Raw genomic sequence first — 23,260 nt, 5'->3', positions numbered from 1 at the left:
CTCCCTGATATGAGGAAGTGGAGATGCAACATGGGGGGTTAAGGGGGTAGGAGAAGAATAAATGAAACAAGATGGGATTGGGAGGGAGACAAACCATAAGTGACTCTTAATCTCACAAAACGAACTGAGGGTTGCTGGGGGGAGGGGGGTTGGAGAAGCGGGGTGGGGTTCTGGACATTGGGGAGGGTATGTGCTATGGTGCGTGCTGTGAAGTGTGTAAACCTGGCGATTCACAGACCTGTACCCCTGGGGATAAAAATATATTATATGTTTATAAAAAATAAAAAAAAAATAAAATCTTAAAAAAGAAATAAAATGGAGGAGAGAAATGAAGCAATAGCTTAAGGGTCATGTGGGGGTTAAGAGAAGGTGTGTGTGTGTGTGTGTGTGTGTGTGTGTGTGTGTGTGTGTTGAACAATGGGAGAAATAAGAACATGTTGAGTAAACCAGAATTCTCCACTAGAAAATGAAAATGGATGAAAGTGAGAAAGGAGAGAAGCCCTGGAGATGTGTATTTGAGTTGTAAAAGTGTTGAGATGAGTACTTGAGTTGGTATACAGTAATGGTGCTGCTGCCCCCCAAACAGGAATATGAAAAGCAGGCCAGAATGTAGAGCACATGGGTATATATGCTAGTAGGTGAGTAGATGTGGGAGGTATATGAGGAAACTCACTTTGGATCCCTTCTGTTTTCTCAGTGAAGGAGGCAGCAGTGTTGTTAGATGAGAGTGGGGCTGGGAAAAGAGACTGGAAACTTGAACTAAGAGTGAGTGAGTGGACTGTGGCACATTAAAGACCTGCATGAATTTGGTGTCATGGATTTGGAGTAATAGCTTGGGCCATGGTCAGCTCAGGAACAAGACATTTATTAACAATTTATTAATTCCACATGAAGAAAAACTTATATGGTGGGACACAGGACGTTCAGATCCTTAGAGCATATTCTTCTTAAAATATTGCCTAATATACTGAAGTGTCTAATTCAATTATTTTAAAATACGTCTGCTTGAAATTTTCTATTTCTGGGGAGTCACTTCCCCACTGTTCATTTATCTTTTATTTATTTATTTTTTTACTCTTAAAGTTTGAGGAGTTCCCTTAAATACCTGGCTAACTCTGATTGTAAATTCATGTATAAGAATGAGGCAATAGATAAGCTATCAGTAAGTTATCTAAAAACATTGTGCACTGGGTGGTATTTTTCAACAGTCAGTCTTGCTTCAGAGTGAGTGGAGTCAGGCGCAGCCACTATGCCAGAATGGGTATTCATTTTGTTATTAGTGGACAGTCTGTATTGTGTGCATGGACATCTTGGTTCTCAGATTTCCCATGAAAAGATTTATGTGAGGATCTGCACTGGAAGACAGCCAGAAGGAAAGTACCAAGCACAAGGCACTTTATTAAAGCAATAGTACACTCTTAAGTTGGAAGAGGGGGCAGGCCTTGAGGAGGCAACTGCCCTGAGGCTAAAGAGGTCCTTTCCTTTTATGTGTGTGGGGGGGAGGTCTTGCATCATGGGTAGGGTAGTCTCTAATGGAGGCTGCTTCCAATCATTTGGGAGACTCCTCCCACTGGCTGGGATGGGGGGGCAGTTTTTGACCGCATAAGTTTTGTACTGGAACCCTCATAGCAGGCTTTCCCCATGAGGGGTGGCTATAACTGCAACGTAAATGCATTATAACAAGCCTAGGGGTTACTCTGGGGCAGAGGTGGAAGAGGAGAGCACAGTGTTCTGCACCTATGGCTCTTGGTCTGTTAGCCCCAGAGTCTTAGAAGCCACGTCACAAAGTTGTACCCTCAGACTTCAAATGTGTAACCTATTTATCACTGTCCTTGCCTCCTGCTCACATCTCTATCTTACCTCCCTCAAAGATTTGGGACTCTGCCTTGGGGAGTTCCTTCCACTGCTCATATCTAGCTTGTACCTAACAGTTCATTCTAGATCAGGACTTCTTAACCCTGGATGCGCATCAGAATCATTTGGGGAGCTATTAAAAACTATCCATGCAGGCTTTCCCCCCCAGAGATTCTGATTTAAGTACTCTTCCACAAAAGAATGCATATTAGGATGCAGATGAGTGTCAGGTAATTAGAGGTGTATCTACAAATCCTTTCAAAGGTTAATAATAAACATTTCAACATTTCTCATGATTTAATGTTTCAGCTTTTGGACACTGTGTTACACTGTATTTGAGAACTGCCTTTATCCTTCCCATACCATTGCACAGAAACCACTTATTCTCAGCTTTCAGGGGAAAAAAAGACCCCAAACTTAAAAACAAGGCAAAACTATCATTATATGACATTTTAATATCACATCTGAGTATTTCCTATTGAGTCCATTGAAAGTCAGAACCTCTCTCAGGAAATGTACCTTTATCTGATCATCAGAGCCCAGATGTTCTACAGTGCCTTAAACTGCAGAACACTGAAAGAGTGAAATAATGTTTTTTTTTTTCTCTGACAGATAGAGAATATAATACCAAAGGTTATGGTTTTATTCCCTGATAGGATAGTAACCACTTTTGTATCTAACCCAGCAAATGTATTTCAATATTTCTGTCCCCAGCAATTATATAAATCCAAGTTTTTCAAATCCTTTTGGAGCTAGGTCTGTTATTTCTCTGGTTCCTTCAGTAATGAGTTGAAAAAAAAACTTCGACACAGTCTCACTACATATTTTTATGAGAATTGTATTTTTAATAATTGGGTTATATGTTTTCAGAGTTTTTGGTAGTTTACCTAGATGTAATCACTGCCAGAGGAAGCACTGGAGAAGAGAGCAACCCTCAGTCAATGAATGTCATAACAGGAGCCCCCTGTAGGATTTTACAACCTTTTCTGACTTCCCTATTCCAGAGTTACTAAGATCAGCTGTCGGGTTTGGGCTGGGAATAGGCAAATTGGGCATATTTTCAGAGATCCTACATGACAAAGTCTGTCTTTAAGACATTTTCATGTTTTAAAATTGAACTCTGCTTTTATACGTTACTACTGTCTGCCAGTTGGAAACTGATAGGACCTGGTGATTGTTTTCCAAGAAATCTGAAAGACCTGTTATCAGCGCCAGAGGGGGTCTACAGGTTAAGAATCTAGAAGACATCTGTGGTCATCTTTCAGTTTAAAGACCAAAGGCTTGAGCATGGTGTTCCAGCTGTGGCACCACTGTTTGTATCTGAAAGTTTGCACAGTATCAAAAGTTGAAGCAAACTGGCAGACTTACAGACATGCAGGGCATGCTTCCTTTGTTTAAGAAATGCTGTGGATTGGTGGCTGCAGAATCCCAGCATGAATGGGAGGGAAATTAGTGTCATCAAGTGGTCTTTATCTCTTTCATCTGAAGAATACTAAATACCTCTATTAAAAAAAAAATAGAATGAGTACACAGAGTTCTGCTTATGTCTAGAAGTTCTTTTCTTTTTCATCTGATTTTGCCTGCAGAAATTGTTCATGTGTATATATTTATACCTTTATTTTATATTTGTGTGTGTCTATGATCTACCCTATAAATGAGCAGTTTTGACTCTTTTTCACAGAGGAGAAGTAATCGACAATTGCTGATCATCTGCCTGTGTTTGCAGCCCTATGTATCTGTGAATGGCTTCCTGGGGGGCACTCTTACAGATTAATTGAGCATGCAAGTATGTCGTTTGTCCATAATATAGGGATAGAGAACTCAAAAGACAGATTTACGATCAAACAGAACGAAAATGCAAATTGGTATCAAGCTAACCATTACTTGTCATAAAATTGTACTAATGAAAATTTCTGTGAATCATTTTTAACACTTGGTAAGTAAATGCAGAATTATATCTAGATCTAAGTTCACATAATATTCCTAATCAAGGTGAATCCTTGAATATACCAGACTGGTTTGAAAATTTGGGTTTATATGTATTTCTCCGTGATTTTATCACACTGCGGAAGATAACACAAGCTGTGTTCATTTGCAGGCCTCCCTCCCCGCTCGCTGCCAAAAGATTCTGAGACTGAATTTGCTGGCAAGAAGTTAATTTGGAAGTTAATCTCAGAAAGCGCTGTAAAAGAGTGGGGAATGGGGACTCAATCCCATTGTTCCACTGAGGGATAAGGAAATTGGCTATTTAATTCAAGAGCTCTTTTCACTGTTTGGTTGTCACTCTGAAGTTAACAGCTGCCCCAAATACCTGGCTACCCCCACAGACAGGCTGAGCTTGCCCTAGCGGGTAGAAAACACCTTCAGCAGAGAGATACAAAAAGCTGTCTGCTTGTGCAAGAACTCTGTGTGGTGACTTCTGGGATACTTGAAAGGTTCACTCAGGTTGTAGCATGGATCAGAACTACATTCCTTTTATAGCTAAACAATATTTCATTATATGTGTAAATTACATTTTATGTATCTATTCATCTGTTGATGGACACTTGGTTCTTTCCACCTTTGGGTATTATGAATAATGCTACAATGACTATTGACATAAAAATATCTCTTTGAGACCCTGCAAATTACTTTGGTGATATACCCAGAAAATAGGTGATGGGAATTAGAGAGTACACTTATCATGAGCACTGAGTAATGTATGGGAGTGTTGAATCACTATATTGTACCCCGGAAATGATTCCACCCATCCTCCTACCCACCTCCCCTCTGGTAACCATTAGTTTGTTCTCTAGAGTTAACAGTCTGTTTCTTGCTTGCTTCTCTCTTTTTTCCTCTTTGCTCATTTGTTTTGTTTCTTAAATTCCATATATGAGTGAAATCATAAATCCCATTTTTTAAAAAAAAATATGTCATTAATAGTTGTAACACTCATACCTTGATTTGGGGGCTTATGAGACTCCTGTTCTCCTTGCCTCTCTTGTTCTTATCCCATTGGCTGCTTCTCTATCTCTTTTGTGGTTCATCTTCTTCTACATGAACACAGAATATTGGAGTTTTGGAAGTTTCAGACCAAGGTAGTCATTATGTATAAGCTGAATGTTCACACATTGCTACATTGCTGTATGCTAGGCATAACATACTGCTCATATGACATTACTTTTCTGCTTATTGTTTCATAGTTCTCTCCAACTCAGTACATTCCAGAACAAAATAATTCTCTCTTCTAAGGCTGGCTCTTGTCAATGGGTGTTCCCTATCTCAGTCAATGATACCACCACAGATCCCGTTGCATATTTCAAACCTAAGGAATCATCTTTGGTAATCTGAACTCCCCCTTACTCAACCTGTCATTGATTTTGTCATTTTTATCTTCTAACAGTCTTTCAAATCAGTCCAGTTCTTTCTGTCTCTACCATCTGTTAAATCCAAGTAACCATCATCTATTAAAGATAAGCCTCAGAACTAACAAAACATAGTTCTGCCTAGTGTTTAGATACATGGGTTCTGAAGCCGGTCTGCCTGGGTTCAAATCCTGCCTTTGCTACTTGTTACTGGTGTGACTGTATCTGTGGAATGAAGATAAGAATAGAATCTGTTCACAGGGATAGAGGAGTCAGGAGTTAAATGAGTTAATCTATGTAAGTCACTCAGTAAATGCTCATTCTTTGTTAGCTATTATCAGTGCATCTATGCACAAGCCCCAATTTCTTCTTCACACTTCAGCCAGATTGATCTTTTTCAAAATACAAATTTGATCATTTTATACAAATGTTCTTTCTCCAATTAAATAGGAGGTTTCCATTACAATTAATATAAAGGAGAAATATAATATAGCCTACAAGGTCCTACACGGTCTAGCTTCTACCTCCTTTCCCACTTCATCTCTCATCATTCTTCCTCCTGATCTCTGTTTATGCCCTCTGCTCCGACCTGCCATAGAGCTTATGCATGGAGTAGTCCTTCAACATGGAAACCTCCTCCCTTTTTGTCTCTTTAACTCTTGCTCACCCTTTAGATCCCAGCTAAAGTGATATATCCTAAGAATTCTTTCCTGACATACCTCTCTGGAGCATTAGAGTGTTTAAGGACTAATTTTCCAGTTGCACTGGTGGAGCCAGGAGCACACTCTTTTCCTTCTGATGAGTCAGCCTTCAGCAGAGAACAGAATCATAGAAAATGGATAAAGATTGTGCACACTCAGACATTTCCTCCAACTTCCTAAGGCCTTATGGAGAAAAGACAGGGTCTGTAGACAAGCAGAGGTGTTAATGATGACAAAACTTCCCCAGACAGAGTTTGATGCATACTGACAGTCAGGAAACGTAGATAAAGCCAGTCTGATGGCCCACAATTTCTCAAGGATCTTTTCTTGTCTGGTCAGGAAAAATGGCCATCAGTTGGTCTGAATGCTGCCACATCAACCACATGGACTTTATGCCTTAGGCTTCCTCAGATGGATGTCCACCATGCCTGTCTCTAATGGGATCAACTTAGAGTCATCCTGACTTATCAGAAGCGATCAGGCAAGCAGGGACTGCATTGCCCAGGCACACCGGGGGTCACCAGACATTTGGGCTGAGTTTCCTAGACACACGTATCCACTGATATATTTTGAAAACACATAGCTAGAAGTGGCATGAGAGGGGCTTTCTGGGGAACTGGTAATGTCTTATTTCTTCTAAATGCTAGTTAAGTGGATGTGTTCACTTTTTGAGAGTTCATCGAGACACAAGATTATGTTTGCACTTTTCTGTATATATACTTCAATAAGATGATTTTTAAAACAATCTTAGATTTTTATTTCAAACATAAAGTTAACACCTGAATTCAAACTTTTATATTATAATCAATGTATATAAACCAGTTTTATATATAAGGAATATAACTTTCTTCAACTAATTCAGGGACAGTTCTAACAATGAAAACATAGTCGTCTTATAAAGTAACATCTGTTTTAGGGGCCCTGGCATTGAGAGGGAATTGTTTCTGAGACTCCTTACTAAGAGAATAGGTCAAATTATCCTGTTTTAAGTTCTCCTAGCCCCATGTCATTTGCCATCATGCTACTTGTCTTGCTGTCATTTTATACTCATTCTTTTGGCTATTTAATTAATGCAAGTCTCTCACACAAGAATACACTCCACTAGCACTGAGACTGTATCTATTACACTCACTGCTGAATCCCTAAGATCTGGAATAATACCTAGAATATCATAAGTGATCAACAGATATTGTTGAATGAATGAATCAATCATACAAATATAGATGGACAAAAATGGCAGGGTATGGACGGTGGGAATGAGGCTGTAGGTCTTGAAAACAGAAAATGTTACCTTCTTCAAATGGGTTTAAAAAGGATAGAATTGGTGAATCACAATATTGTACACCTGAAAATAATATAACACTGTATGTTAACTGTACTGGAATTAAAATTAAAAGCTTAATAAAAATTAAAATAAAAAACTGACATCTTAAGGGAAAAATACTGATTTGAAAAGACAAAAAGACACGTTTGCTATGATTGGAAAGAATATCATTTACATCCCTTCAGTTCATGACTTCCTTTACAGGAACACCTGGACACTTTTATAGTTCCATCTTCCAAATTTCAGCTTGTTTTTCATCAGAAAACAACTTGAAAGTGTACCATAAAAACAGTGTGCCACATTCTATTGCTACACTAACCACATAAGAAACAAAAGCATGGGAATGTGCCCTTTATGTGGATTTTCAACTGAGAGTGAAATATTGCTCTGAGCCTTCCAAATCTCTCTGTAATACAGTACTGATAGATTGAAAGTTAATTCATAACCTTGACACCTTTTTGCTCCTAAAAATCACAGAAAGAAGGGACTCATCTTTAAAAACATGCCTGAACCATCCAGATAGCATTATATATACTTGTAAATTGTTCCCTCCCATTTTCTCTCAGCTATTCCTTGTTATCAGGTATCTCTTTATATATGTAATTAAAATGGTCCTTCACTATCCTGACACTAACAGCAGTCTGATATAGCTTTCTCCTTCAAAGAAGCAACATATCATTTGTCAATCAGAAATACCTTAAGGTATCTGTTAAAATTTGCTGAACAGAACATACAATGAACTGCACATCAGCCATATATATAGATTTAACTTGCAATCAAGAGCTACTCAGAGCTAAATCATTACAAGAATGATGTAGCTTGTATACCACATCCTGTTGAAGTTTTTCACATTTCTCTAAGCTTATAGTAAGGTTCACAAAACAGAATTAAAGGACAAGACTCTTAGGAAAAGAAGGAGAAATCATAAATACATAGTGACAGATACAAATGATTTTTTTTCTTTTAGAAAACAAACCACTCATGTAATAATGTCTTACTAGAGAAAAGGCAAGACAATTCTCAAATTTTCCAAGATTCTTAAATGATGAAGAGAATAAATGTTTTGCTGCCTGGAACCAGCCTGTTTTCCTGTCATTGTGATTGAAGTGCCTATGATTAGAACTGCTCATTTTGTTTATCAAACGATATCCTTAAAAATCTTCCAAAATTCAAATGTGGTTTGATCAGGCTAACAAAGTAAATCACCAGTAACAGCTAAGGAGTGATCAGTGTCATATTGTTTAGCTTTCACATAACACAGAGAAAGGTATTGAGATAATGATGAGATAGGTGATCTCTGATGAGGAAATGATCTAAATTATGGTCCAGGGAGGTAGGCTACTAAAGACAAGAAGCAGGAGGGTGATATAGGCTCTTGGACAAACATGGTAGTAGAAAGGTATCACATGGAGGGTTGGCCCAAATGATATATGTAGATGTCATTCCCTCCTGGAGATGGAATTAAATCCCCAACCTTCAAATGAGTGTGAACTACACTTAATGACTCCTTCCAAAGGATAGTGTAAAAGGGGAAACCTTATAATGAAGAAACTTGACAAAGACTTCTGTCTTAGTCAGTGTGGGCTCCTATAACAAAATACCATATATTAGGTCACTTATAGATGACAGAAATCTATTTCTCACATTTCTGGAAGCTGGAAGTCCAAGATCAGAGTGAGAAGATGGTTGAGTTCTTACGAGAGCCCTCTTGTGGGTTGCAGACTGTCAACTTCATTTTGGATCCCTACATGGAAGAAAGAGGGCAAAGAATGTCACTGGGTTCCTTTTATAAGGGTACTAATCCTGTTCATACAGGCTCTACTCTCATGACCTAATCACCTCCCAAAGGCCCCATCTCCTAATACCACCACATTAAGAATTAGGATTTCAACATATGAATTTTGTGGGGACACATATGGTCCATTGTAACTATCTTGACCAAATGATCAAAGTTAATATCACCAGTAATGATCATGTTGACAAAATGTGCCCTCTGATATGATGTGATGGAAAGGTCATTTTACCTTTGTGGTATTTCTCTAAAACCCCCTAACTTCTGTCGAATCATAAGAAAAATATGACAATTTCCAACAGAGGGACATTAAAAACACTTGACCAGCCATTTTTAAAAACTGTCAATGTCAGGAAAAACAAGGAAAGATTAAGAAACAATCACAACCAAGAGAAGCCTAAGGAGATACGATGACCCAATGCAATGTGCTATCCTGGAATGGATCCTGAGACAGAAAAAAAGGACATTAGTGGAAGTTTAGTTAGTAATAATGTTGGTTCTAGTTTTTACAAATGTACCATGATAATGTAAGATGTCAACATTAGGAACACATGGTATATGGAAACTCTGTAGTATTTTTGCATTATTTTCTGTAAATCTAAAATTATTCCAAAATAAAGTTTATTTTTAAAATAATGCTAAAATTTCTTTGATTCTTTGTGACCATCATTAAAATAAGTAATAACCATTCTGTTTGGAAAAAGAAGGGGCAAGAGTGGGGTTGCGGGTAGTAAATGAAAGGCATGCAGGCTTTGAAGCCTGTTTGCTAGAGCTGGTGTAACAAAATACTAGATGTGCGGGTTAAACGAGATAAGCATTTTCTCACAGTTCTGGATATTAGCAGTCAAGATCAAGGTGTTGGTATGGTTGCTTTCTTCCAAGGACTCTCTCCTTGGCTTGTTGATGTCCATATTTCATGGTCATTCCCGTGTGTCTGTCCTAATCTCCTCTTCTTATAAGGACATTAGTTCAAATGGATTATGGCCTACCCTAGTGACCTCACTTTATCTTAATCATCTCTTCCAAGTTCTATCTACAAATACAGTCACATTCTGAGATACTGGAGGTTAGGACTTCAATATGTGAATTTTGGGGAAAAAACACAATTCAGCCCATAAAAGAGCCCAAATAGAAATACAAATCAAAACCACCATGAGATATCACCTCACACCAGTCAGAATGGCTAAAATTAACAGGTCAGGAAATGACAGATGCTGGCGAGGATGCGGAGAAAGGGGAACCCTCCTACACTGTTGGTGGGAATGCAGGCTGGTGCAACCACTCTGGAAAACAGCATGGAGGTTCCTCAAAAAGTTGAAAATAGAACTACCCTATGACCCTGCAATTGCACTGCTGGGTATTTACCCTAAAGATACAAACGTAGTGATCCGAAGGGGCACGTGCACCCGAATGTTTATAGCAGCAATGTCTACAATAGCCAAACTATGGAAAGAACCTAGATGTCCATCTACAGACGAATGGATAAAGAAGATGTGGTATATATACACAATGGAATACTATGCAGCCATCAAAAGAAATGAAATCTTGCCATTTGCGACGACGTGGATGGAACTAGAGGGTATCATGCTTAGCGAAATAAGTCAATCGGAGAAAGACAACTATCATATGATCTCCCTGATATGAGGGAGAGGAGATGCTACATGGGGGGTTGAGGGGGTAGGAGAAGAGTAAATGAAACAAGATGGGATTGGGAGGGAGACAAACCATAAGTGACTCTTAATCTCACAAAACAAACTGAGGGTTGATGGGGGGAGGGGGTTGGAAGAGGGGGGTGGGGTTATGGATATTGGGGAGGGTATGTGCTATGGTGAGTGCTGTGAAGTGTGTAAACCTGGCGATTCACAGACCTGTACCCTTGGTACAAATATACTATTGTTGGAGGATAGTGCATTTAACTTAATTGCACTTATTTATCACTTTAACTTCTTGGAGCTCATCTTTTCTTCATAATGCTTTATATGATTTATAATTTCTTGGTATATCAAATAATATTTTGGAGAAATTACAGCTATATCTTCTAAGAATTTACCATTTGTCCTCATTATCAACTCATTTAATCCTCACAACTAAATGTGGTGGCTACTTGTACCACTATATCCATTTTACTGATGAAGGAACTGAGATGTCTTGAGATTCTGGAAACTTCCTCTAGGTCACACAGAGACAGAGATTTTTGTCCAACAGTCTTGCTCTAAAGTCTCTGCTTATATAAATCAAGTTGTTACCCATGTTGACAAAGAGAATAAAAATAAATTTGTTTATTAAGAATTTACTTCTGGGGCGCCTGGGTGGCTCAGTGGTTAAAGCCGCTGCTTTTGGCTCAAGTCAAGATCCCAGGGTCCTGGGATCAAGCCTCACATCGGGCTCTCTGCTCAGCAGGGAGCCTGCCTCCTCCTCCTCTCTCTCTCTCTGCCTGCCTCTCTGCCTACTTGTGATCTGTCTGTCAAATAAATAAAGATCTTTAAAAAAAAAAAAGAATTTACTTCTACTGGCACAAAAACAGACACATAGATCAAACGAACAGAAAAGAGAGCCCAGAAATAGATCCTCAACTCTATGGTCAACTAATCTTCGACAAAGCAGGAAAGAATGTCCAATGGAAAAAAGACAGCCTCTTCAATAAATGGTGTTGGAAAAATTGGACAGCCACATGCAGAAAAATGAAATTGGATCATTTCCTTACACCACACATGAAAATAGACTCAAAATGGATGAAAGACCTCAATGTGAGACAGGAATCCATCAAAATCCTTGAAGAGAACACAGGCAGCAACCTCTTCGACCTCAGCCACAGCAACTTCTTCCTAGGAACATTGCCAAAGGCAAGGGAAGCAAGGGCAAAAATGAACTACTGGAATTTCATCAAGATCAAAAGCTTTTGCACAGCAAAGGAAACAGTTAACAAAACCAAAAGACAACTGACAGAATGGGAGAAAATATTTGCAAACGACATATCAGATAAAGTGCTAGTATCCAAAATCTATAAAGAGCTTAGCAAACTCAACATCCACAGAACAAATAATCCAATCAAGAAATGGGCAGAGGACATGAACAAACATTTCGGCAAAGAAGACATCCAGATGGCCAACAGACACATGAAAAAGTGCTCCATATCACTCGGCATCAGGGAAATACAAATCAAAACCACAATGAGATATCACCTCACAGCAGTCAGAATGGTTAAAATTAACAAGTCAGGAAATGACAGATGCTGGCGAGGATGCGGAGAAAGGGGAACCCTCCTACACTGTTGGTGGGAATGCAAGCTGGTACAACCACTCTGGAAAACAGCATGGAGGTTCCTCAAAATGTTGAAAATAGTGCTACCCTATGACCCAGCAATTGCACTACTGGGTATTTACCCTAAAGATACAAATGTAGTGATCCAAAGGGGCAAGTGCACCCGAATGTTTATAGCAGCAATGTCCACAATAGCCAAACTATGGAAAGAACCTAGATGTCCATCAACAGATGAATGGAAAAAGAAGATGTGGTATATATACACAATGGAATACTATGCAGCCATCAAAAGAAATGAAATCTTGCCATTTGTGACGACGTGGATGGAACTAGAGGGTATCATGCTTAGCGAAATAAGTCAATCAGAGAAAGACAACTATCATATGATCTCCCTGATATGAGGAAGTGGAGATGCAACCTGGGGGGTTTGAGGGGTAGGAAAAGAATAAATGAAACAAGAGGGGATCAGGAGGGAGACAAACCATAAGAGAATCTTAATCTCACAGAACAAACTGAGGGTTGCTGGGGGGAGGGGGGTTGGGAGAGGGGGGTGGGGTTGACATTGGGGAGGGTATGTGCTATGGTGCATGCTGTGAAGTGTGTAAACCTGGCGATTCACAGACCTGTACCCCTGGAGCAAATAATACATTATATGTTTATAAAAAATAAAAATAAGAAAGGTTGAAAAAAAAAGAATTTACTTCTAACAAACTTTAAACTGTCAATATTTTCCCCATGAATATTAAGGCTTTATTTAAACTTACTTAATCTTAGATGGTATCTCTTCTCATATACACAAGAAACTAAGACTTAGAGAGAAACAGATGATTATTCATGGTCACACAAGTAGGATCTAGGCCTCCTGTCTAAGGCTGCTCTGTCTATAGCCACTTGGGAGGACACACAAATTTGTTCTTAAGATCTCAAACGTCAGGAAGTGGACTACCTTCTGGATAAGCCAGAATATGGCTGGTTAATTCTCCCTTTCATGATGCAGAATTCTGATGCTAGGAATCAATTCATGTCTAGAAACAAAATGTATTCTTCTAAGTAGCAAGCCCAGAAACAAAAAAGTTCAACACATAAAAGCTAAACATCTGTTTGTATTTGGCTCCCTCCCAGCAAGTGAACACTCATTGCGGTTGAGCTTTTGTGTTCTTCTTGAAAATGGTAAACCTTTGGAAAATGTGAACATTTGTTCTCTTCATAATTGTGGTGAAACAAAGGTTTGGAGGGGACAGGAGGGAAATGCAAACATTTTTGCAAACATCCCCCACAGGCCAGCCAGTAGAATTATTGGCAAAAAGCACAGGCAAGACTAGGTAAATGTAATTTTTTTTTTAAAGTGAAGTGTGTGTGTGTGTGCGCGCGCGTGTGTTTGGATGCGCCTGTGCATGTTTGTTTCCAGGAATCTGTTTATAATAGAAATTAGCCTAATGAAATGTTTCAGAAAACTGTTACCTATCATCCCTCCAGCTGTGACATGGTGCTAGTGAGACTGACTGGTTCTTCTCTATGCTTGATCTAAGGCAAAGTAGTCATCTCAGTTAAAATCGTTAATGTGGTATGATAGCCATCATTATGTAAATCAATCTCCTCTTAGGGTTTGCAAAATATACTGGCTTCCAGCTACTGAATATGTAAGTGAGTGGGTCTTGTTTACTGTCCTGGAGAAGCAAAACTTCTCAATTAAAAGATTCTCAATAATATCTCTGTGTCCAATACAAAGAATTTTAGGTCACTTTGGTCTCTTTGTCTAACTAAACATAAGCCAGATATACATGGCACAATATAAAATAAGGGTCATGTGTTTTACTTTGTGGAAACACCCTTAGACTGGCATGAAAATATATGAGAATCCTTGTAAAATGCTTTGTCCTCTGCAAACCGTATTCTCGGACTCACAGATTCCAGTATATTATCTATCTTTGCTAAAATATACTACATTGATTTTATTGTTTGATGTCTTGTGATAGCATAAAACTCATCTATGAGATGGCTGAATAGGAAGCAGTATCTGTCTGGTATATAGCATTTTTTTCATGAATTAAAATTGCTATTGAATTAGTCTTATGTGGAAATTCTGAACGGCAACAACCAGAAAATAAAAAAACAAACTGTGCCTTTGGATACAAGAGTGCTGTCATTTTAAAAGGTATTTTTTATAAAAAGTTTCTTTTAAATTTTGATTCATGACCACACCTGTGGATGTATGATATCCAGTCCTATGCCAAGATCACTCTTTTCTAATACTTAGTAAGAACAAGTGTATACACTTTTTCTCCTTTTATTTTACACTGTTCTCTGTCATCAGAATATTTTAGTTTAATATGCTTTAAAATAATTTGTGTTCTTTTCATTTCACTTACAAATATCCCCAGTCAGATCTATGGGGAAATAAACACATATAAAGTGGAGGTTTAAATAATCATTTTAAATTACTCCAACTTCATGACAAATAGCTTCATTATACCTAATTAGGAATTTATATTCAAAAAGCATTTTAGCATAGGTAAGTTTTTTAAAATAAAACATGAAAACAAAGTAGAGATTTCGGGAGGGTACAATACATGTAAATTACGTTATACTACATCAGACACTTTTTATTTTCATCCTTACTGTGGTTCTATAAGCCATAATCTCAATCCAAATTTAATGGCAAAAACACAAGGGAACTATAAATAACTACAAACACTTCACCACCCCGCCCCACATACATACACACATCAACATACCTAATGCCCTTACACAAAAAGCAGAATATCATTGGGGGAAAAAAAGCATTGGCTTTGGCATTTACTAAATATGATATTAGGCAAAGGAATTTACCATTCTGAGTTGTATTTTCTACCCTGTAAAACACTGATGAGGGTTTTTTCATGTTGTAGTTAAGATAATCAAAGAAAATAATGTGAATGTTCATTGTAGAAACTACAAAGTGCTATACGCATACAAGATTTTTGTTTTTGCTGCCTTTCTCTTCCAAAATTCTGGATATAGAGTCAGCTCAAAAACATTTCTAGGGGCGCCTGGGTGGCTCAGTGAATTAAAGCCTCTGCCTTCCGCTCAGGTCATGATCCCAGGGTTCTGGGATCAAGCCCCGCATCGGGCTCTCTGTTCGGCCGAGAGCCTGCCTCCCCCTCTCTCTGTGCCTGCCTCTCTGCCTACTTGTGATTTCTGTCTGTCAAATAAATAAAATCTTTTAAAAAAACATTTCTAGAATGAATCTATGCATTGATAAGACACAATTTTACTGACTATATAACTATGATGAAGTTTCCCACATCATATTGTGGAATCCTGATTCTATTGCAATTAATAACTTTTCCGTGTGACAGATTTGAGTTAAAATAGTCATATCCACTAGCTGCATGTGTAGACTTGATTAAAATAAGATGTTTTGGAGGATCAAAAGGTACAAACTTCCGGTTATAAAATAAATAATTCATGAGCATGTCATGTACAGCACAGAGAATGCAGTCAATAATATTGTATTAACTTTGTATGGTGACAGTAACTAGACTTATTGTAGTGATTCAGTTCATAATGTATACAAATGTTGAATCACCATGTTGTACACATGAAAGTAATAGATTAATATTAGTCAATTATACTTCAATAAAAAAAATAGTCACACCCCTGGCAATCCAGTTGAAAATATAAGAAAAAGAAAAAAAACTCTACATTTTTAGAAATGAAAAAGTGGGTATATTTACATAGGGATTTGAAGAAGTAAAGAATTTTTTTTAAGATTTTATTTGTTATTTGATGGAGAGAGACACAGCAAGAAAGGGAACACAGCAGGGGGAGTGGGAGAGGGAGAAGCAGGCTTCCCGCTGAGCAGAGAGCCCAATGCAGGGCTCCATCCCAGGACTCTGGGATCATGACCTGTGCGGAAGGCAGATGCTTAATGACTGAGCCACCCATGTACCCCAAGAATATTTATAACTCTATGGAAATACATTTCAAAAATCTCAATCAAATGGACAATATTTTTTTAAAGCAACAAATGGACAATATTTTAAGAAAGCAGGTGACTGAAGTTAGAGAGCTAGAAAACCAAGCAAACTAATAACCATGAAATAAATGAGAAAATAAATGTTAACATTTTAGTCTTTCTTGATTCCTCTCTATATCTCATAACTCACACTTACTCTGTAAGGAAATCCTATTGCCTCTACCTTCAAAGTATATCCAAACTGTGACCACGCCCCTCAGTCCACCCTGGGCCACCCATATCCAAGCCATCATGTTATCTAGCTGAATATTTGCATAGTAGCTTCCTAATTGGTCTCCCTGTTGCCCCTTTTCTTCCCTTCAGTCTACTCTCCACATAGCCGCAGCCAGAGGGATCTCAAAACCTAAATGTTGGTCAAGATGAAGTAGTAAGAATTGGATTGACCCTCCTGCTTTAAGCAATAGGAAACCAGAAAAAATATAAAGCAAGGATTTTCAGGCATTGGACAACAAACAGGAGTAGTATCCCTGACAGAAGGACAACAGATAAGCATTATTATTTTACCAGCTTATTTCCTTGTAGCCCTTTGTAGGCTACATCTCAGGGAGGGAGAACCCAATCAGAGCCCGCAGTAATCCTGAGTCAAGAAGATATAAGTAGAAACCTGGGAAAACCAAAGAGGCAAAAATTTGTGGGACACATTACTGGAGAATAAGGAGCTGCACAAAGAGAATGAAGGGTCTCCGGATTTATGCAGAGGGGATCCTCAGGTCCTTGGCTGAGTACTGAGCTATGCATGCATGACAGGAAATTACCTGAGGTTTTGAATGGAATAAGCAGAAGGGACTAGGCAGGGCAATTACTGAAGTCCACACACATCTAGGAACAGTTCGTGCTCCCACAAACAGAGGGAAAAGATTTTGTAATACATGGAATATATGGATCATATACTGGTTGAATCTTCAGAATGCTATCACCTTAGTAGTGAGGCTATATTATCTCTAGATTAAAAGTTGCTCTGAAAAAAAAAAAAGTTGCTCTGGAACATACCTAACAAAGTTAAAATCAAGCCTTGAACTGACCTAATTGATTCAAAGTAACTAAAGTGCAAGTCAGAATAAAACCGTACTGTTTTTAAATTGCAACAAATTCTAGTATCCAAAAAGAAAATTTCCCAATGGCCCAAAGGAGCAGGAAAATATAATCCATTATAATGAGGAGAAAAAATATCAACCAATAGAAACAAATCCAAAAACAACAAAGATGGTAGAACTAGCAGAAGGAGACAACAAAATAACTAATATGTGTATATTAGTATATACGCCTCATGTGCTCAAGATGGTAGACAGAAATAGGGTGTTGTTAAATAGGAACATAAAGAGGAGAGGAGGAAAAATGTACCCAATGAAACTTGTAGAGATACAAAATATGTGAAATTTTTAAAATGCTGGATATAATTATTAGCAAGTTAGACTTGCAAAAGGAGATATCAGTGGGTTTGGAGCTATGACAATAGAATTTATCCAAATTAAGGCTCATAGAGAAAAAAAGAATGAATGATAAATATGAATAGAGCACCACTGAACTGTAAAACAATATCAAACTGTAATTATGCCTAGAAATTTTCTATATTTGAGGAGAATTATACATTCACAGATCTAAGAAATATGAACTCCAAGGAAAATAAACCTAAAGAGAGTCACATCAAAGTATATTATAATCAAATTACTAAAAAACAGTGACAATGAGAATTTACTTTTTGTTGTTTATTTATTTAAAGATTTTATTTCTTTGATAGTGAGGGAGAAAGGGCACAAGCATGGCGAGGAGCAGAGGGAGATGGAGGGAGTCTGACACAGGGTTCCTGATCCCAGGATCCCAGGATCCCAGGATCCCAGGATGGTATCATCACCTGAACTGAAGGAGGACACTTGATGGGCTGAGCCATCCAGGTGCCCCAATAATGATAAATTTTAAAAACAGCCAGAGTTTTTTTTTTTCTATTGTGTTATATTAGTCACTATACAATACATCATTCGTTTTGATGTAGTGTTCCATGATTCCTTGTTTGCATATAACACCCAGTGCAACATGCAATCTAGGCCCTCCTTAATACCCATCACTGGGCCAACCCATCCCCTAAACACCCTCCCCTCTAAAACCCTCAGTTTGATTCCCAGAGTCTAGAGTTTCTCATGGTTTGTCTCCACCTCTGATTTCCCCACTTTCATTTTTCCCTCCTTCTCCTAATCTCCTCCATGCTATTCCTTATATTGCACAAACAAGTGAAAGCATATGATAACTGTCTTCTCTGTTTGATGTACTTCACTTAGCATAATCTCCTCCAGTTCCATACATGTCCGATACAAAAGCTGGGTATTCATCCTTTCTGATGACTGGGTAATATTCCATTGTATATATGGACCATATCTTTTTTGTCCATTCATCTCCTGAAGGGCATCTCAACTCCTTTCACAGTTTGGCGATTGTGGACGTGGCTGCTCTGAACACTGGGGTGGATGTGGTCCTTCTTTTCACTACATCTGTATCCTTGGGGTAAATACCCAGTTGTGCAACTGCTGGGTCATAGGATAGCTCTATTTTTAATTTTTTGAGGAAACTCCACACTGTTTTTCAAAGTGGCTATAACAACTTGCATTCCTGCCAACAGTGTAAGAGGGTTCCCCTTTCTTCACAACTTATCCAACATTTGTTGTTTCTTGTCTTGTCAATTTTTGCCATTCTAACTGGTGTAAGGTGGTATTTCAATGTGGTTTTGGTTTGAATTTCCCTGTTGGCTAATGATGATGAACATTTTTTCATGTGTCTGCTAGCCATTTGTATGTTTCTTTGGAGAAGTGTCTATTCATGTCTTCTGACCATTTTTTGACTTGATTATTTTTTTGGGGGGGTGTTGAGTTTGAGAAGTTTTTTATAGATCTTAGACATCAGCATTTTATCTGTAGCATCATTTGCAAATATCTTCTCCCATTCCATTGGTTGCCTCTTTGTTTTGTTGACTGTTTCCTTTACTATGCAGAAGCTTTTGATCTTTTTCTCTGCAAAATTAAGTTCATTTATTGAGCACGTATTTATTGAGCATGTACTATATGAAGGGTGTTAAGGGATAGAGCAGTAAACACAGGGGTTTGCATTGATTAAATTATAATAGATGTAAGAGTCCTAAAACTAGCTAAGAATTTAAGTGTAAAAATCAAATTAAGAGCCATTAAATTAATGGAACTTCCTATGTGCCAGGAATTATTTGAAGCGTTTTCTAAATAATAATTAATTTACTCCTTAAAACATTGTTGTGATTTTAAAAAGATAAAACACATGTACAGAAAAATTAAGTAGTTTCTTCACATAGTGTGTAACCAGCCTAACCATAGTTTTGCCCAAGTTGCTTAGCTCCAGAGCCCACATTCTTTTTTTTTTAAGTTGAACAAGCTTTATTCATTATTGAACTTGCAATTTTTAAAAAATATTGTATTAAATTCCACTTAGTTAACATACAGCATATTAGTTCCAGGTGTATAATATAGTGATTTGTCCATACAACCCCCAGTGCTCATCAAATGTGCAGTCCTTAATCCCCCATCACCTATTTAACCCATTCCCCCCACGCACCTCCCTTCTGGTAACCATTCATTTGTTCTCCAAACTTAAGAAATGTTTTCTTGGTTTGCCTCTTTTTTTTCTTCCCCTTTGCTTGCTTGCTTTCTTTTTTTTTTTTAATTTCTTTTCAGTGTAACAGAATTCATTGTTTATGCACCACACCCAGTGCTCCATGCAATATGTGCCCTCTCTAATACCCACCACCTGGTTCCCCCAACCTCCCACCCCCCGCCCCTTCAAAACCCTCAGATTGTTTTTCAGAGTCCATAGTCTCTCATGGTTCACCTCCCCTTCCAATTTCCCTCAACTCCCTTCTCCTCCTCCATGCTATTTGTTATGCTCCACAAATAAGTGAAACCATATGATAATTTACTCTCTCTGCTTGACTTATTTCACTCAGCATCATCTCTTCCAGTCCCGTCCATGTTGCTACAAAAGTTGGGTATTCATCCTCTCTGATGGAGGCATCATACTCCATAGTGTATATGGACCACATCTTCCTTATCCATTCATCCACTGAAGGGCATCTTGGTTCTTTCCACAGTTTGGCAACCGTGGCCATTGCTGCTATGAACATTGGGGTACAGATGGCCCTTCTTTTCACTACATCTGTATCTTTGGGGTAAATACCCAGTAGTGCAATTGCAGGGTCATAGGGAAGCTCTATTTTTAATTTCTTAAGGAATCTCCACACTATTCTCCAAAGTGGCTGCACCAACTTGCATTCCCACCAACAGTGGAAGAGGGTTCCCCTTTCTCCACATCCTCTCCAACACACGTTGTTTCCTATCTTGCTAATTTTGGCCACTCTAATTGGTGTAAGGTGGTATCTCAATGTGGTTTTAATTTGAATTTCCCTGATGGTTAGTGATGATGAACATTTTTTCATGTGTCTGATAGTCATTTGTATGTCAGAAGCTTTTAATCTTGATGAAGTCCCAAAAGTTCATTTTCACTTTTGTTTCCCTTGACTTTGTTGACATTTTTTGGAAAGAAGTTGCTGTGGCTGATGTAAAAAATGTTACTGCCCGCATTCTCTAGGATTCTGATGGATTCCTGTCTCACATTGAGGTCTTTCATCCATTTAGACTTTATCTTTGTGTATGTGTAAGAGAATGGTCAAGTTTCATTCTTCTGTATATAGCTGTCCAATTTTCCCAGCACAATTTATTAAGGAGACTGTCTTTTTTCCATTGATATTTTTTCCTGCTTTGTCAAAGATTAGTTGACCATAGAGTTGAAGGTCCATATCTGGGCTCTTCATTCTGTTCCATTCCATTGGTCTATGTGTCTGTTTTTGTGCCAAAACCATCCTATCTTGTTGACCACATCTTTGTAATACAGCTTGAAATCAGGCAATGTGATGCCCCAGCTTTGTTTTTCTTTTTCATAATTTCCTTGGTGATTCAGGGTCTTTTCTGGTTCCATACAGATTTTAGGATTGTTTGTTCTTGCACTGTGAAAAATACCTTTGGTATTTTGATCAGGATGGCATTGAAAGTATAGATGGCTCTCAGCAACACAGACATTTTAACAGTGTTTATTCTTCTGATCCATGAGCACAGAATATTTTCCAACCTTTTGTGTCTTCTTCAACTTCCTTGATAAATATTCTGTATATTCTAGAGTATATATCATTTACCTCTTTTTTTAGGTTTATTCCAAGATATCTTAGGGGTTTTGGTGCTATTATAAATGGAATCAATTACCAATTTTTCTTTCTACAGTTACATTGTTAGTGTGTAGGAAAGCAACTGATTTCTGTACATTGATTTTGTATCCTGCCACACTACTGAATTGCTGTATGAATTCTAATAATTTGGGGGTGGTGTCTTTTGGGTTTTCTACATAAAGTATTATATCATCTGTGAAGAGAGAGAGTTTTACTTCTTTTTTGCCAATTTGAATACCTTTTATTCCTTTTTGTTGTCTGATTGCTGTTGCTAGGACATCCAGTATTATGTTGAACAGTAGTGCCAAGAGCGGACATCCTTGTTGTGTTCCTGATCTTAAGGGAAAGGCTCTTAGCTTTTCCCTTGAGAATGATACTTGCTGTGGGCCTTTCATAGGTGGTTTTTATGAAATTCAGGAATGTTCCCTCTATCCCTACACTATGAAGAGTTTTAATCAGGAAAGAATGATGTATTTTGCCAAATGCTTTGAAACTGGAACTCAATCACAAGAAAAAATTTGGAAGAAATTCAAACACTTGGAAGCTAAAGACTATCCTGCTTAAGAATGTTTGGGTCAACCAGGAAATCAAAGAAGAACTTAAACAATTCATGGAAACCAATGAGAATGGAAACACATCAGTCCAAAACCTATAGGGTATGGCAGAGGTGGTTCTAAGGGGGAAATATATAGCCATCCAAGCCTCACACACCCCCCCAAAAAACCAGAAAATTCCAAATACACAAATTAACTTTACACCTTAAAGAACTGGAGAAAGAACAACAAATAAAGCCTAAGCCATGCATTAGAAGAGAAATAATTAGGATTAGAGCAGAAATCAATGAATTAGAAACCAGAAATACAGTAAAGAAGATCAATGAAACTAGGATTTGGTTCTTTGAGAGAATTAAGATCGATAAAATACTGGCCAGACTTATCCAAAAGAAAAGAGAAAGGACCCAAATTAATAAAATTATACATGAAAGGGGAGATCACAACTAACACCAAAGAAATAGAAACAATCATCAGAATTTATTATCAACAACTATATGCCAATAAACGAAGCAACTTGGAAGAAATGGATGCCTTCCTGGAAACACATAAACTACCAAGATTGAAACAGGAATAAACTGACAACCTGAGTAGACCAATAACCAGTAACAAGATTGAAGCAGTGATCAAAAACCTCCCAAAAAACAAAGAGTCCAGGGCCTGATGGATTCCCTGGTGAATTTTATGAAACATTCAAAGAAGAATTAATACCTATACTCCTGATACTGTTACAAAAAAATAGAAATAGAAGGAAAACCCAAACTCCTTTTATGAGGCCAGCCTTACACTGATTCCAAAACCAGGCAAAGACCCCACCAAAAAGGAGAATTTCAGACCAATATCCCTGATGAATACGGATGCCAAAATTCTCAACAAGATCCTGGCTAATAGGATCCAACAGTACATTAAAAGGATTATCCATTACAGCCAGGTGGGATTTATCCCCGGGATGCAAGGGTGGTTCAACTTTCGTAAATCAATCAATGTGATAGAACACAGAAATAAGAGAAGAGACAAGAACCACATGGTCCTCTCAATTGATACAGCTGGAAAATTAAAAAAAAAAATAACCTGTAACCTTTTCTCCACCCCAGCATGTACTACACTCTTTTCTCATTTCATTTTTCTCTGTAACATATATTGCCATTTGACACACCATATATTTAGCACGTTGACTATCTCTAC

General features: G+C 38.0%; 1 long non-coding RNA gene across 2 annotated transcripts in view; it reads right to left on the bottom strand.

The window, feature by feature from the left end:
* LOC125092439 (uncharacterized) overlaps positions 1-23,260 on the bottom strand; it is a 322,347-nt gene that overhangs the window by 4,877 nt on the left and 294,210 nt on the right. Inside the window, exon 3 of one of the 2 annotated variants that reach the window (XR_007124926.1) lies at positions 21,039-21,308. The exons of the other annotated variant lie outside the window; for it this stretch is intronic. This is a non-coding gene — a long non-coding RNA (uncharacterized LOC125092439). Of the gene's footprint in view, positions 1-21,038; positions 21,309-23,260 lie in introns of those variants that run through there. 2 annotated transcript variants of the gene reach the window in all.

Source organism: Lutra lutra, chromosome X (assembly GCF_902655055.1).
Source record: "Lutra lutra chromosome X, mLutLut1.2, whole genome shotgun sequence".
In the NCBI taxonomy this organism is placed as follows: domain Eukaryota; kingdom Metazoa; phylum Chordata; class Mammalia; order Carnivora; family Mustelidae; genus Lutra; species Lutra lutra.
The sequence above is the reverse complement of the archived record's forward strand: the minus strand, read 5'-3'. Positions and strand labels throughout refer to the sequence as shown.